This window comes from Rhinoderma darwinii, chromosome 9 (genome assembly GCF_050947455.1).
Source record: "Rhinoderma darwinii isolate aRhiDar2 chromosome 9, aRhiDar2.hap1, whole genome shotgun sequence".
NCBI lineage: Eukaryota > Metazoa > Chordata > Amphibia > Anura > Rhinodermatidae > Rhinoderma > Rhinoderma darwinii.
In genome coordinates, this window is record NC_134695.1 from 105,923,417 (window position 1) to 105,936,242 (window position 12,826).

General features: G+C 42.4%; 1 protein-coding gene across 1 annotated transcript in view; it reads right to left on the reverse strand.

Moving 5' to 3' along the window:
* The window catches only part of CDC42BPG (CDC42 binding protein kinase gamma), a 227,571-nt gene that overhangs the window by 15,194 nt on the left and 199,551 nt on the right, over positions 1–12,826 (reverse strand). The gene's annotated exons all lie outside the window — the stretch shown is intronic.

The following is a 12,826-nucleotide window of genomic DNA, read 5'->3' on the forward strand; positions in this document are numbered from 1 at the left end:
GCTAGAGCACTGAGAGAAGGGAGGGGGAGAGAAAGCATGCTTAAGTTTGTGGTAAAATTTGGTCGATACATTGTGTTTCTTTGTGAAAAACGCCAAAATTTAGAAAATTTGCCAAAATTTGTATTTTTAGAAATTTAAACTTATCTGCTTGTAAGACAGATGGCAATACCACACAAAATAGCTACTATTTCACATTTCCCATATGTCTGCTTTATGTTGGCATCATTTTTTGAACGTCCTTTTATTTTTCTAGGACGTTTCAAGGCTTATAAGTTTAGCAGAAATTTCTCACACCATCAAGAAAAAGTCTTTTTTTTAGGGACCAGTTCAGTTCTGAAGCGGCTTTGAGGGCCTTATATATTAGAAACCCCATATAAAAATCAACGCATTTTAAAAACTGAACCTTTTAAAGTATTAAAAACAGTTACGTTTCTTAACCCTTTAGGCGTTTCACAGGAATTAAATCAAAGTGGAGATGAAATTTACAAATCATTATTTTTGCAGAAAGTCTGTTTTAATCCATTTTTTCTGTAACACAAAGTTTTATCAGAGAAATGCAACTCAATATTTATTGCCCAGATTCTGCAGTTTTTAGAAATATCCCACATGTGGCCTAGTGCGCTACTGGACTAAAACACCGGCTTCAGAAGCAAAGGCGCACATAAAGGATTTTGGGGCCTCCTTTATATTAGAATATATTTTAGGAACCTGACAGGTTTGAAGAGAGGTCTTGTGATAACAAAACAAAGGAAACACCCCAAAAGTTACCCAGTTTGGCAAACTACACCCCTCAATGAATTTATCAAGGGGTATAGTTAGCATTTTGACCCCACAGGTTTATTGCTGAAATTAGGCTGTGAAAATTAAATTTTAGACATTTTCAATTTTTACAAGGCATAAAGGAGAAAAAGGACGCCAACATTTGAAATGCAATTTCTCCCGATTACGTTGATACTGCATACATGGTCATGAATTGCTGTTTGGACCCAAGGCAGGGCTCAGAAGGGAAGGGCACAATTTGGCTTTTGGAACTAAAATTTATCTGGAATGGTTTTTGGGAGTCATGTCGCATTTGCAAAGCCCCCGAGGGGCCAAAACAGTCGAAACCAGCCAAAAGTGACCCAATTTGGGAAACGACACCCCTTAAGGAATCTATCAATCGGTATAGTGAGCATATAGACCCCACAGTTCTTTTGCAGAATTTATTGGAATTGGGCCATGAAAATGAACACCAACATTCTTTCTACTAAAATGTTGAGAATTTTTTCATTTCCACAAGGAATAAAGGAGAAAAAGCACCTCCAAGACTTGTAATGAAATTTCTCCCGAGTATGGCAATACCCCACATGTGGTTATAAACTGCCGTTTGGACACATGGCAGGGCTCAGAAAGACAGGTGCGCTATTTGGCATGCAGATTTTGCAAAACCCCTGAGATACCAGAGTACAGTGGAATCCCACAAGAAGTAACCCCATTTTGGAAACTACACCCCTCAAGTCATTTATCATTTGTCTGGACTTATAAACAGCTCTCAGAAGTGAGTAGGTTCATGCGCATTTGTGGTCTATTTTGGCGATTTTCACAGGATTGGTCCACAATTGCAGAGGCTCTAAGGTCAAATAGTAAAACAAACTCCCAAGTAGTGACCCCTATTGTGGAAACTACACCTCTTAAGGAATTTTAAGGGGTGTAGTGAGCATTTTGACCCCACAGGTGTGGTTTCATTAGAAATGAATGCGCAGTGAATGGTGCAAAGTGAAAATTGCAATATGTTGTGCCCAGTTTGTGCCGCCGAAGACAAAATATCTCAAAATGTTAAGCTGGTTCTCCCGGGTATGGTGATGCCATATATGTGGACGTAAACTGCTGTTTTGGCACGCTGTAGGGTTCAGAAGGGAGGCAGCGCCATTTGGCTTTTGAAGCGCAGATTTTGCTTGGTAGTTCTTCTGTTTGGGGTTTTGCTGGTATTTCAGTTTATGATGTGGGGGCATATGTAATCTGTGCGGAGTACATCAGGGCATAATAAGAGGGTATAATAATGCGGTAAATAAACAATAATCCATAGATATGTGGCAAGTGTCGCACTGATAAATGGTGCCCAATCTTATCCGCTTTTAGAACGCTCTGCACAATTTGTCGCTATATTCTGAGAGCCAGAACTTTTTTATTTTTTCTCCAATGGAGCTGTGTGAGGGCTTATTTGTTGCGGGACTATCTGGAGTTTTCATTGGTACCATTTTGGGGTACATGCGATTTGTTTGATCACTTTTTTCCACTTTTTGGCAAGTAAGCTGACCAAAAACCATCAATTCTGACAATGTTTTGTATCCTTTTTACAGTGTTCACCGTGGGCTATAAATTACATTTTTACTTAGATACAGGGCCCCAGCAGTAAGTATCCTTGTACTCACATATGTCCACCCCCCAAAAAATGTGTGTGCGTGTATGTGTGTGTATATATATATATATATATATATATATATATATATATATATATATATATATATAGGAGACCGCATATCTGTAGCACTCTGACCCTATAGCTATAGATAGGATTAGATAAAGTGGCTCAGCAGACAGTATCACACATGATAGACATATATAGGGCCCAGCTTGCGGACATTTCGGCTCCAGCGCTGAACCCAGGAAAGGTAATAATAATAATTGTTTTGCTTTTTTGTGTGTTACTAACTTTTTTTGTGTGTTTGTGTTTATTTACAGGTTCGGTCATTGGACTACGTCAGATTCAAGGACTACTTCGATGATGGCTTTTTTTATTCTTAATAAAATGGTTAATGAGGGTTGTGGGGGTTTTTTTATTTCAATAAAAAAAAAATTTTTATGTCCATTTTTTAAACTTTATAACTACTGCCTTATTAATGGCCGCTGGCTGATTGACAGCATCCATTACTAAGGCAGAGCTTAGTGTTAGCCGGTGCAGAGGCTAACACTAACCCCCATTATTACCCCGGTACCCACCGGCCACCAGGAGTGCCGGGAAGAGCCGGGTACGATCCAGTACCTGATCATCTGTAGTGATAGTCGATAGTCGGCCACTGGGGTGGCCGCAGGCTGGTATTATCAGGAGGGGAAAGGCCAAAAACAGTGGCCCTTTCCAGCCTGGTAATGCTAGCCTGCTGCTGCTTTGTTGTATCTGGTTGGTTATGAAAAATGAGGGGGGGGGGTCGTCATTTTTTACAGTTATAAATGTAAAAAAAATTACGTTGAGTCCCCCCCCCCCCCCCATTTTCATAACCAGCCAGATACAATACGGCAGCAGCAAGCTAGCATTACCACGGTGGGAAAGGCCATTGTTTTTGGCCTTTCCCAGCCTAATAATACCAGCCTGCAGCCGCCCCAGTGGCCGACCATCGCGATAGATGGTCAGGCAGTGGATCATACTGGTCTCTTCCCAGTACCCCTGGTGGCGGTGGGTACCGGGGTAATAATGGGGGTTAGTGTTATCCTCTGCATCGGCTAACACTAAGCCCCGCCTTAGTAATGGACGCTGTCAATCAGCCAGTGGCCACTACTAAAGCAGTAGTAATAAAGCTTAAAAGAAAATACAAAGACAAAAAATAGTCTATAGAAATAAAAACCCCACACACACAATGCTCATTAACCATTTCCTTGAAAATAAAAACAGCCGTCATCGAAGTAGTCCTCGAATCCGATGTACTCCAACGACCGAACCTGTAAACGCAAATAAAAACATTAGTAACACATTTGGTAGGCTTAGATATAGGGCCCATGTGTGATACTGTCTGTTAGACCCTGTATCTAAGCCTACCACAAGGCATGCTTAGATACAGGACCCCAGCAGACCATAACGTTCCACTTACCCTCCTCTTTGGATCCAGGTGCAGCGGATGTCCCAGCACCATCTAGCGTCGTGACGTAATCCACGGCGCACAGCGTCCTGACGCGAGAGGACTTCCGCTGCGCTCGGGAAGGAAGATGGGCAAGTATGTGTCATTATAGTAACGGGCACATGTATTTTATTACATAGGCCCCAGTTACTATAGTAACTTTTAAAGATGCGGTGCAGGTGGCCGCGGCCCAGTCGTAATTGCGACCCGAATATGGCAGTCGCCGGGAATCTGGGGCACCTGGCCACGTTGTACAATGTATTAGACAGCAATGTATTGCTGTCATACATTGACAGCAAGCCTATTAGACTCCGCCTCCAGGCAGGGCCTAATGAGCTTCCGTACGTGGCAGACCAGGATGCCATAGCAACAATCGGCACCCCCGCGATCGCATCGTGGCAATGCCGATCGCTACAAACCACTAAGACGTCGCAATTGCTTTTGATTTTAGCATCTGAGAGGTTAATGGCAGGGATCGGCGCTAGCTCCATTCCCTGACGTTAAAGCAGAGTGTCAGCTGTAACATACAGCTGACACCCCCGGCTGATGGCGCAGGATCAGCTTCTGAGCCCGCGCCATCTTTTTTTGCTACCGGAAGCCTTAAGACTCCGCATACGGGTACGGCCTAACAGGCCTCCGTACTTGGCAGACAGGAGGCCATTATTAGGCCTCCGGTTGCCAAAGCAGCAATCGGTAACCCCTCAATTGCATTTTGTGGGTGCCGATTGTTTAGTAACCCCATAGATGCAGATGCATCCACAGCCTTACCCAGGTTCAGTCTAGAACTTACCTTCTCAAAGAAGCTAATCAGATTGGTTTGATAGGACCGATCCCTCATAAACCCAAGTTGATGCTGCATTAAGAGTTCATTTGTATGAAGATACTAGAGAATAGAATCTCTTAGAAAACCCTCAAATATTTTACCCACAATGGAGGTTAAACTTACAGGTCACTCTTTGACCCCTTTTTGAATATTTGCACCACATTTGCTATGCGCCAGTCATATGGAATAGACTCAGTCATGATAGAATCCTTAAACAGCAGAAATAAAGGTCTGTCTATCACGGTACTTAATTCCTGCAGAACGTGGGGGTGTATACCATCCGAACCTGGTGATTTGTGATTTGAGTGTTTTTAAGGCGATGCTTGCTGGGTTAAGCAGGTGACATTTAATGGAGAAAATTTACTTTATCCCTAATTGTGTCATCTGACATTGGATTTTCATGTGCAAATATAGTAGAGAAAAAGGCGTTTAGTAGACTGGACTTTTCCTCATTCTCCACCATTATATCCAGATTATTTTTGAGAGGGCCAACACTATCAGTTTCTTATTATTTATGTATTTGAAAAATATTTTTTGGTTATTTCTGCTTTCTTTGGCAACAAGTTTCTCTGTTTCAATCTTTGCTGCCTATTTATAATCATTTAACCCCTTAAGGACATGGACTAGTTGGCACGTTCAGGACGAAGCCCCATTTTTCAAATCTGACTTGTCATTTTATGTGGTAATGCAAATTGGGAAGAAAAAACTGCTCCTCTGAACGGGCGCTCAGGTGTGAATTGAACTAGTATCCTCACAAAATCGTCGGAGTTTATTACAAAGATTTTATTCAATATGCTATTAAAACAATAAAAATTCAGTTGCTGCAACGCGATTCAACCACGCACTGTGGTCTTCATCAGGAATATATGCCTGATGAAGACCACAGTGCGTGGTTGAATCGCGTTGCAGCAACTTAATTTTTATTGTTTTAATAGCATATTGAATAAAATCGTTGTAATAAACTCCGACGATTTTGTGAGGATACTAGTTCAATTCACACCTGAGTGCCCGTTCAGAGGAGCAGTTTTTTCTTCCCAATTTGCATCACTTCAAAACCGCGAGGAGATGAGTTCCTGATACGAATTCACCCCATGCGGTTATGGCTCTAGAGACAAGCACAGTTCTGATCGAGTATGTACAAGCTACAAAGTCAAGTTGTGCTGGCGACATTGCACAACTCACCAAGGTGAGCTCTATTCATAGCTACTTTCTATCCAACAAATATCAGAACGATATCACCTTAGAGGAGCGCCGTTTTCTCTCTTTTTTCCAAGAATTTTATGTGGTAGTAACTTTGGAATGGTTTTACCCAGCCAAGCGATTCTGAAACTGTTTTCTCGTGACACATTATACTTTAAGTTAGTGGTAAAATTTTGTGGATACATTCAGTATTTTATTGTGAAAAACACCAAAATTTAGTGAAAAATTGCAAATATTAGCATTTTTCTAATTTTAAGTGTACCTGCTTATAAGACAGATAGTAATACCACATAAAAAGAAAAATGCTAATTAACATTTCCTATATGTCTACTTTAGATTGGCATAGTTTTTTGTTTTTTTTAACATCCTTTTATTTTTCTAGGATGTTACAAGGCTTAGAACTTTAGCAGGAATTTCTCAAATTTTCAGGAAAAGTTTAAAAGGCTATTTTTATAGGAACGGGTTTAGTTGTGAAGTGGTTTTGAGGGGCCCATATAATGCAAACCCTCATAAATCGCCCCATTTTAAAAACTGAACCCCTCAAAATATTCAAAACAGCATTTAGAAAGTTTATTAACCCTTTAGGCTTTTCACAAGAATTACAGCAAAGTAGAGGTGAAATTTACCAATTTTATTTTTTTTGCAGGAATTCATTTTTAATCCTTTTTTTTTTTTTACTGTAACACAGAAGGTTTTAGGAGAGAAACGCAACTCAACATTTATTGCCCAGATTCTGCCATTTTTAGAAATATCCCACATGTGGCCCTAGTTTGCTAATTCACTGAAACAGTGACCTCCGAAGCAAAGGAGCACCCAGAGGATTTTGGGGCCTTCTTTTTATTCAAATATATTTTAGGCACCGTGTCCGGTTTGAAATGGTCTTGTGGGGCCAAAACAGTGGAAACACCCTCAAAAAGACACCATTTGGCAAACTACACTAGAAATTTATCAAAGGGTATAGAGAGCATTTTGACCCCACAGTTTGTTTGCCGAATTTAGTGGAATGAAGCCGTGAAAATGAAAATTAAGTTTATTCCAATAAAACTTAGACATTTTCAGTTTTTACAAGGCATAAAGGAGAAAAAACACCCCAACATTTGTAAAGCAATTTTTCCCGATTACGGCAATACCCATATGTGGTAATAAACTGCTGTTTGGACACACGGCAGGTCTTAGAATGGAAGGAGAACTATTTGGCTTTTTGTAGTCAAGTTTTGCTGCAATGGTTTTTGGGTGCCATGTCGCATTTGCAAAGCCCCTGAGGGACCAAATCAATGGAAACCCCCCAAAAGTTACCCCATTTGGGAAACTATACCCATCAAGGAATTTATCGAGGGGTAAAATAAGCATTTTGACACCACCACCAATTTCTCCATATTACGGAAAAACCCCACATGTGGTCATAAACTGCTGTTTAGACACACGACAGGGCTCAGATTGGCAGGAGCGCTATTTGGCATGCAGATTTTGCTGGATTGGTTTTTTGGCTCCGTATCGCATTTGCAAAACACTAAAGGTAACAGTACAGTGGGAGCCCCCATATGTGACCCCATTTTGAAAACTACACCCCTCAAGGCATTTACAATTTGCCTGGACACATGACAGAGCTCAGAAGCGAAGAGCACCATGCTCATTTGAGGTCTATTTTGGTGACTTTCGCAGCATTGGCCCACAATTGCAGGACCCTGATGTCAAATAGTAAAACAAACCCCCAAGTAGTGACCCTTATTTTGGAAACTACACCCCTTAAGGCATTTTAAGGGGTGTATTTAGTAGTTTGCCCCAACAGGTGTTTTTACATTCGTAATTAATGCGCAGCGGAAGGTGCAGAGTGAAAATTGCAATTTTCCGCCGATATGCCATTTTAGTGCACAATATATTGTGCCCAGTTTGTGCCACCGAAGACACACACCTCGTAAACCGCTAAGCTGGTTCTCCCGGGTATGGCGATGCCATATATGTGGACGTAAACTGCTGTTTGGGCACGCTGTGGTTCAGAAGTGAGGGAGCACCATTTGGAGCGCAGATTTAGCTTGGTAGTTGTTCTGTTTGGGGTTTTGCTGGTATTTCAGTTTATAATGTGGGGGCATATGTAGGCTGGGCAGAGTACATCAGGGCATAAGAAGAGGGTATAATAATGGGGTAAATAATATTTCAGGAGATATGTGGCCAGTGCTGCACTGATAAATGGTGCCCGATCTTATCCGCTTTTGGACACTGCACATTTTGAGTCGCCATATTCTGAGAGCCAGAACTTTATTTTTTAGTAAAAAAAAAAGCTGTGTAAGGCCTCGTTCACATCTGCGTTGGGGTCCCGTTCTGACGTTCCATCGGAGCTTTCCATCAGAACGGGAACCTGAATCGACACAAACGGAAACCAGAGGTTTCTGTTTCCATCACCATTGATTTCAATGACGACGGATCCGGTGCCCATGGTTTCCGTTAGTTTCTGTTGTGCACTGGACCCATCGTTTTGCCGGAAGCAATAGTGAAGTAATTTCTTCTAAAGTGACTGAATGTAAAATTTCCCTGAAACAATGTCCTCCACCCCTTCAAATCATATCTGATGTAGCTTCTGGTAGTTCGTGGTATAGTTACAATATATGACATGCTCGCAAACTCTTCGGAATATCATGCTATGTTACTATGTATAATATGCTTGATTTAGGTTTCCCTTACCTACCCACCCTTCTTTTTCTTTTATTTTCTTCCCTATTATGTTTGAAAAATCAATAAAAACATTGAAATATAAAAGTGACTTAATGACTTAAGACACTGCACACTTGAAATCAATGCACACTCCCAAGCTCCCACACTCGCTCAGCTGCTTGTTTTAGCCACTTAGCTGCACTAGTCTGCTCTTTCCAGTAAGGTCTCTGGCTGCAAAACCCTAATCGGCCAGATCGGATTCTAGATCCAGGCATGGTCTTGCAGCAGGGTGTAAGCTGTAATATACAGCTGAGCCTACACCATCACCACAACGTAGTTAAGTTGAGTTTCGGGAAGTCATTGCTCGCAACGACGTAACTGTAGGTTGAATGTCCTTAAGGGGTTAAGCTCCTCTCTATATAAAACACGCACATCCACAGAACTGAAATTCTAATTTTTCATTAATATCTTTGGGTTAACCAACACCTTGGGTCTATGGTCCTGCCACTAGAAGGCTGACCCCCGTTGACTCCCACAGGCTTTGGCTAATCAGTTTTATCTAAGTATCTATAGGAGGCAGACAACCTACTTATCAGGTCTGCTACATTGTTTTAAATTATAGTTTCATTTCTTTATTTTCTCACCCTACAGGTGGCGAAGGAAACGGGTCAGACACAATTAGTATCTCCATCCACTTTGTCAAGTGAGCGGGGCGGGGCTCTATTCCAGCATACCTGCTTCTAGTGTGGGCTGACCGAAGAAGAGGTTAATTTCTTTCTCGGACATAGCGATTCCAGTCTCTGCCTGGTTATCCTTTCCCTTCCTCCCAAAAAATGGTCCCATAGTACAGTCTTGGCCAAAAGTTTTGAGACTGACACAAATTTTTGTTTTCACAAAGACTGCTGCTTCAGTTTTTATAGTGGTAAGTTGCATTAACTCTAGATTGTTATGAAGAGTGATCAGACGAATTGCTGTTAATTGCAAAGTCATTCCTTGCCATGAAAATCAACTTAATCACAAAAATCCCATTTCCACTGCATTTCAGCCCTGCCACAAAATGACCTGCTAACATCATTTCAGTGATCTTCTCGTTAGCTCAGGAGAAAGTTTTAACGATTACAAGGCAGCTGGGTATCGTTCTAACTACAGGAGGCTGGGTGTGGCATTATCTACAGCGGGCTTGTGTGGTGCTATCTACAGGGGGATGGGTGTGGCGCTATCTACAGGGGGATGGGTGTGGCGCTATCTACAGGGGGCTGTGTGTATGTGGTGCTTTACTTTACAGTGTTGGACACAATCTTATTCAGGGGCGCAGTGTATGGTGCTATTATATTTAGGAGCACAGTGTGTTGCACCATGATAATTTTATCTTCGTTTATAGGTGTGGAAATGTTGGAAAAGTGAGGAGCCGAGTGGCAAATTCTGCAGAAATGGGTTATGGCCGGGAGAAGTCATCCTGAACTCTGGACCGGATGGAAAAGAAAAGAGGGAAAAAAATTACTAGAATCTGAGAAGTTGTCACCTGTGAGTAACTAGATTTATAGAGAATCTGTCACCTCTCCTGACATGTTTATTATAGGAAGTCCTTGTATTTCACAAAAAGTTTTTGTGCAGTCCAGGACCGAGACAAATGGGTGTTACCATTCCCCTTGTCAGGAGGATGTGTCCCTGCAGTGTGATACTGTCAGTGATTTTTGGAGACTCCGTATGTAGGGACACAGTCCTTTGAGAAGGGGGATCGTAACACCCAATTGTTAATGCTCACACAGAAAGGCAGTGTTAACAATAGTTATGGCGCGGCAGGGCGGTGGTGGTGAAGGGTGCCCCAAGTTTGGGTAACAGCCCAGGGCCTATGGTCTACTTAATCCGCCACGGAGCACAGGGATTGGACTGCAGAGGACTGGGGTAAAGTTATTTTCTCTGATGAAGCCTCTTTCAGACTGTTTGTGACATCTGGAAGAATGATTGTCCGGAGAAGAAAAGGTGAGTGCTACCATGAGTCCTGTGTCATGCCAACAGTAAAGCATCCTGAGACCACTCATGTGTGGGATTTCTTTTCATCCGAGTGAGCTCTCTCACAATTTTTCCTAAGAACACTTCCATGAATAAAGAATTGTGTCTAAACATCCTCCAAGAGCAACTCCTCCCAACTATCCAGGAGCAATTTGGTGATGAACAATGCTTTTTCCACCATGATGGAACACCATGTTACAATGCAAAAGTGTGGCTCGGTGAACAAAACATTGAAATTTTGGGTCCATGGGCAGGAAACTCCCCAGATCTCAATCCCATTCAAAAAGCGGATAGACAAACAAAAACAGAAATTATGACAAACTCCAAGAACTGATTAGGCAAGAACGGGTTGCCATCAGTCATTGCCATCAGGATTTGGCTCAGAAGCCGATATCTATTATGCCAAGTCTTGAAAAAGAAGGGTCAACCCTGTCAATATTAAGTTTTTGCATAAACTTGATGTATTTGTCAATAAACTTTTAAAAACTTGATCTGCTTATAATTGTACTTCAGTATACCATAGAAGCATCTGATTAAAAGATATAAAAACACTGAAGCAGCAAACTTTGTGAAAACTAAAATGTGTGTCAGTCTCAAAACTTTTGCCAAGACTGTACTTTCCACTAGGATATATATATATTTTTTTTTCACTCTCCAAGTCAGATCTCACAACATGTCCCCCTCCCACGAGGATCCCTCTAAACAATCGAGCCTTTTCAGCAGTGGCTACGCATTTTGCTTGTTCGCATTGCAAGACCAAGTTTCCATGAGGCCAGCCCCAGGTCCCAGGATTCCACTGACGCAGTCAGTCAAGAAGCAGTACTACCCCAATGGACCAGGTCCCTAACCCAGGCCACTAGAGATTCATCCAGACTCACAGTCCATGGCTGCTGCCCTGAAATATTTGCCACTTCAGTAGGCCGGCTCAGGATAGTCACACAACGGAATCTTCTACAAGGACGACAAATTCCACCCCAAGGGGCAGGTCACATAAGCGGATCAGAAGTTCCCAGACAGATCTGCTTCCTAATAAGTCTCCTATAAGATGTTATCTGTCAGTATAGCCGTTGGCCAATTTCCTTCCTTCCAGGACTAGGTTGCCTCGGAAGTGCTCTGACTCAGTTTGTCAGAGCAGGATACAGAGGTGACATCTGCCACACAGTATCTTATCCACGTCCGGTCAATGTCTTCTCAAGCCATGGAGAATTTAAAGGGGAGATACTTAATAAAGAATAGAAACACCTTGAATGCCCTCTATCAAATGCTAAGAAAACGCAACCGCGTAAAAAAATAATTCACAAAAGTGCAGTAAAAACGCATGCAGTTTATGGATACAGTTCTACGAGCATCTCAATCGCAATGTGTGGATGGACCCTAAAAGTGGTTTTACATCGGCCGATTTCTGCTGGTAAACCAGAGTTGATGAACAAAATAGGTAAGACAGCTGCAAAAGGGCAACTCCATTCCAGTGTCTAAGTTATGGAGGTAGGTTGATTGGAAAGCGCCTGAACGTCATAATTTCTAAAGCTACTGGAGGTAAGAGCGCCCTCTTACCTCAGAATCGTCATTGGGAGTGTTTTTGAAGGTTGTTTACAACAAAGGTTTCATTCCTTTCGTGACTTCTCTGAAAGAGAGAAAAAGCCCAATCAGGCTTCAGACACCAGGAGATTGTCGTTAAAACCAAAGCCCTCCTTGCAGTCTCGACGCCAGGGCCTCCAAGCCTGTATCTGCTAAGTCCACTTCAGCCTGGAGATTTTTTTTCCCCATTTGCGTCCTCTCCTCACGTGAGGGACGACTTCTCTCCTTCCAGAAGGTTCGGCTTGCTCACGTATATGATACCTGGGTCCACGAGGTGGTGTCCACAGGGTACAAGATCTAACACTTTTCCATTCCTCTAGGTCGGTTCTTTCCCTCAACACCACCTCGTTCTTCTCCTTGCACATCTGCAAGTCCGTGGTCGCATCTATTGAGCAGGGCGACACGTGACACCTACCTACACATTACTATTGCCAGCTCTCACCAGCGTTTCCTTTGATTTGCTGTAGGTTCTCAGCATTTCCAGTTTATGGCCTTCCCCATAGCCCAGACTAGTTTTTCAAGGCTTAGAATGCCGAAACCATCAATCTGCTCACTGATGCTCCATGGTCTCTCCTCCAGCAGCCCGACTTCCTTTCCCAAGGTCCGCTACTCCACCCACGCTCTACCTTCGGTTCGTTTAGCAGCATAGCTGTTGAAGCAGAGATTCTAAGATTTCGGGGTCTTTTTGAATTTG